The sequence below is a fragment of the Mesoplodon densirostris genome, chromosome 12, assembly GCF_025265405.1.
Source record: "Mesoplodon densirostris isolate mMesDen1 chromosome 12, mMesDen1 primary haplotype, whole genome shotgun sequence".
Taxonomy (NCBI): domain Eukaryota; kingdom Metazoa; phylum Chordata; class Mammalia; order Artiodactyla; family Ziphiidae; genus Mesoplodon; species Mesoplodon densirostris.
In genome coordinates, this window is record NC_082672.1 from 5,337,937 (window position 1) to 5,342,179 (window position 4,243).

Here is a 4,243-nt window from a genome sequence, read left to right on the forward strand (position 1 = left end):
AAGTCCTGATGGAAAAGAAAGCAAGCGGGTTCGAGGAAGAGAGGGATGCAGTTACCACAGGGATGTTCTCGAGCTGTTTGGGATGCAGAGACGGCTGTTAGGACAGAGCTGATGAGCATCGCCCTCAGAATCCCGAGGACTAAAGAGGTGGAGGAGGAGCTGCTGGGAGAATTAACATCCTTAAATAAAAGACATGAGTGTGACGGGAACAGAGATGATCCTAGGTGGCTCATGCAGGCCTCTCGGCCGTAATGTGAGGGAGCCGGCGAGGAGAAGGGAAAACTATACATGAAATGGGTGTGGCCTCAGAAACAGATGCTGCACCAGCATCGTATGCGCCAATCTGCAAGTTTGCTTTGAAACAGGCAAATGACAACTTTCTTAAAAGGTAGTAAATTAAAACTCACTGCAGATCTATTCAAACGCCGGGAACAGTGCCTCTGTGCACAGGAGATGGAGACTGTGCCTCTTCCTCTCCCCGGGGCAGCTGCAGCAGGGAGCTGGGTAGGGTACCTCCTCCCTGGGTACCCCCCTCCCCCATAGGGACAGCTTGCATCCGGTCAGCTGAGTAGTTCCCAGCACTGCCTCCTCCGTAGGGCCAACTTTCTCTGAATTGCAAAACGAGTGTCTATTGCCTTTTCACGTCTAGTGTTTAGTTTCCCAACCAGATTGCAAGTTCTTTAAGACAGAGGAGAATCCCACACCTCCTAACGCCCTCCACCTCCTTGCTTGTCAGTCCCTCTGTGCGCAGAGGGCTTGGTAATGGCCTCGGTCGTCCAAACTCCCCAATCCCTTTCCAGTCCTGGTAGTTAAGAAATAGCCATTTCAATGTCTGTGAGTTATCAGGAAAACTCGTATTTTCAGTCAGTAACAAGAATGCACATGTACATGTGTTGGAAAGGGAGTATTCTGAGAACTGGATATTAATAATAAGTACCTATCCTCTGGCCGGGCTTCCCAAGGCCATTCCAAACAGAGTCTACAAGGAGATAAAGCGACATCCCTTGGCCCCTGGCCCATCTGTACCACTCGGCAACCAGGACAATGTCCCACCCTGCTTCCCCTCTAGAGGATGCACCTGTTCATGCCAAGGACACTGCTTCTTGCTGCTTCTGGAGCAGGCCCCTTCCGTGCTCTCTGTGTGGGAGCCACATGGGCTGAACTGCTGACGAGGACGAGAGTGGGCTGCCAGCCCTGCAGGTGCCCCTCCGAAACCAGAAGCCACCTGGGAGAAGGCCTCCCTCCTGTTTGGTGGGTCAGCCCTTGGGATGGGTCTATGTAGAGCTATGGGTCTCCCCCGGCCCACGGAGATGTCAGGGGGCAGTTCTTTGCTGTCCTAGTTTTGTCCTGGGTGCCCCTCTGCATGAGCCACAGGAGTGGGCAGAGGAGAAGACGGGGAACACCCATGGGTCCTCCAGAGGAGGCTGAACCTTTGAGTAAACAACATTTGTGTTCAAAAAGAGACCCTGGATGATGAGCAGCAAGAGAACATGGAATCGGGCAAGATGGCGCCTCCCAAGAATGCACCGAGAGACGCCTTGGTGATGGCACAGATCCTGAAGGATATGGGAATTATGGAGTATGAACAAAGGGTTAAAAATCAAATGTTGGAATTTGCTTTCCAATATATTACTTCAATTCTGGATGATGCAAACATTTATTCAAGCCATGCTAAGAAACCTAATGTTGATGCAGATGATGTGAGACTGGCAATCCAGTGTCGGGCTGACCAATCTTTTACCTCTCCTACCCCTAGAGATTTTTTACTGGATATTGCAAGGCAGAAAAATCAAACCCCTTTACCACTGATTAAGCCACATGCAGGACCCAGACTGCCACCTGACAGATACTGCTTTAACATCTCCAAACTATAGGTTAAAGTCCTTAATTACAAAGGGACCTAACCAAGGAAGACTGGTTCCATGGTGGTTCAGTGTTGGCGCTGTTAGTAGCAGACCTACCACTCCTACCATAGTTCCTGCAACAACTGCAGTTCAAAATGGTCTGCTTATTCCTTCAGTGATTGGGCCCAAAAATATTCTTATTACCACCAACATGGTTTTATCACAGAACACGGCCAATGAACCAAACCCATTGAAGAGAAAACATGAAGATGATGATGACAATGATGTTATGTAAGGAATATAGTGTAGTCTCTATGCATTTCAAACATGTAGTTCGTTTTGAGCCCCGTATACCAAACCAGAACACTCTTAATCGAAAACTTAAGTGTAGATGCAATTTCACCTTAAACTGTTACATTTCTTAAGGGTACCAATGTATTTTCATTAGGCTTCAACTATAAAAAGTTAAGTGCTTGTTTTTTAATGGTTTCATTAATGTTGAGTCCTGCTATGGTAATTCTATTTTTGGAAGCAGTTTTCTGCAATGTATCTGACAGCAGCACTTAAGTTGCAGTTTCTACAGCCTGATCCGTGGACTAATCTTTAACAGCATGATTTCTAATCTATACTTAAATTCTTCTTTTGTAAGATCAAAGAGTCACTTTTATTGTCACCAACTTTTTTGACCAGATCTCTCAATTTAGCAAATATTTTTGGAGAGGACGTATTCAGAGGGATTCTAAATCCATTTGGAATATATTTAAGCTGTTTCTTGCTGTTCCCTAACCTCCCACCTCCTCAGCCCCGTTTCTAGATCCCATTCATTTTCTGCCCCACCCCCTCCCCACAGGCTTTGGTTTCTTCCTGTTGCTCTTAAATTTAAAAGGCCAAAACTGGAACTTTAGGAATATAATTCCTGATAATACAGCTGTGTCATTTTCATATTTTTAAAACCTGCTTTACATGCCTGATGGTCTGTGGTTCACTTTAACCAGAAGGTTTGCATTTGCTGTTTTTCTCTCCACACCAGAGCCATTGTGTTTTATCCCTTGCCTTTTATGCCCACTGAGCATTACTCTGCTTTTGACAGGTAGTTTGGGGTCAGTTACATTCAATTTCAGTCTTACATTCCAAGTTGATAATGCCACCATATTTCACACTTGGAAATTTAACACAAAAGATGCTATAGCTTAAAATCTGCCTTGATAAGTATACCTACACTGGACCTAGGCAAAACCACTGAAGAGCAAGCATTTTCTTCCTTTTCACCATATGTATATGGGCTTTGATCACTACTGCTTAAACCCCGCTATTGGTATAGTTCAGATTTTTCCAGCTTGTTGCTGACAATGTCACACATAAGATGGGATCAAACCTGAAAGTTTTCTAATGGTTTTCCTTCCTCTGGAAGGCCAACACAGACAAATTAGTGTGATGTGACTTGCGTTTAGGTGCACCCTGCATAGGCTTCACAGTAATGTTGCTAAACACCTTTCTCTATTTTCCATTTATACACATCTAAACATCTTATTGGGAAAGACTGCAAAGCTTTCAAAAACGCAAACAGGCTTGTGTTGGTTTTGTTTAAGTAAGTTTGACATATTCAACATAGGAATACTTTTGCAGAATTTCTAAAATAAATTGTTATATCGTAATTTAGAATTTAGAGCCAAGGATCCTCAAAACTTAAAACACAAGTAAGTTTCATCTTAGGACGGTGCTTGACACATCAAAGAGAAATTGTCCAGTAACAGGGAAGAAATGTCTCGTCAAAACTGTGATTCAGTGTTTTTGGATATAAGGAAAAGGTGGTACCAAACTTATAAAAATAGATCTGATCATCGCAGGAGAGAAATGTTCATTATATAGCATAGGACGTCATTACTTGAATGTTCTCAGGGAGGCATGTCCAGAGGCCTAGGTTCTAGTTCTGCCTCCGTTGCTAACCAACTGTGTGACCTTACTTCACCCATATGGCCTTGTTCTCCTCACTAATAGAAGGAAAATAACACCAACCTGCCTACCTCACAGGGATGTTGTGAGCGTTTAACTGGTGTATGTGAAAGTTCTTTCAAAATTGTAAAAATGCCATATAACTCTAAGGAATTGTTAATGTATTTGTTCCAAGATTATTAATAAAAAATTGAACTTATTAAAAAAAAGAGAGAGAGAGAGAGAGAGACCCACCTAGGAGTTCCCAGGTGGTCTAGTTGTTAGGACTTGGCCCTTTCACTGCCGTGGCCCGGGTTCAATCCCTGGTCGGTGAACTAAGGTACCACAAGCTGAGCAACTCGGCCAAAAAACAAAAAAAAGAGACCCACCCACCCCGTGGCTTTCGTGTGACTCGTAAGAGTTTATGAGGCCTGTCGCACACCCCTTACCTCACTCAGTTCTCACGG

General features: G+C 44.2%; 1 pseudogene; it reads left to right on the forward strand.

The window, feature by feature from the left end:
• The first annotated feature begins 1,490 nt into the window (after window positions 1-1,490).
• On the forward strand, window positions 1,491-2,139 carry LOC132500325 (transcription initiation factor TFIID subunit 9B-like; annotated as a pseudogene).
• Window positions 2,140-4,243: the final 2,104 nt, after the last annotated feature.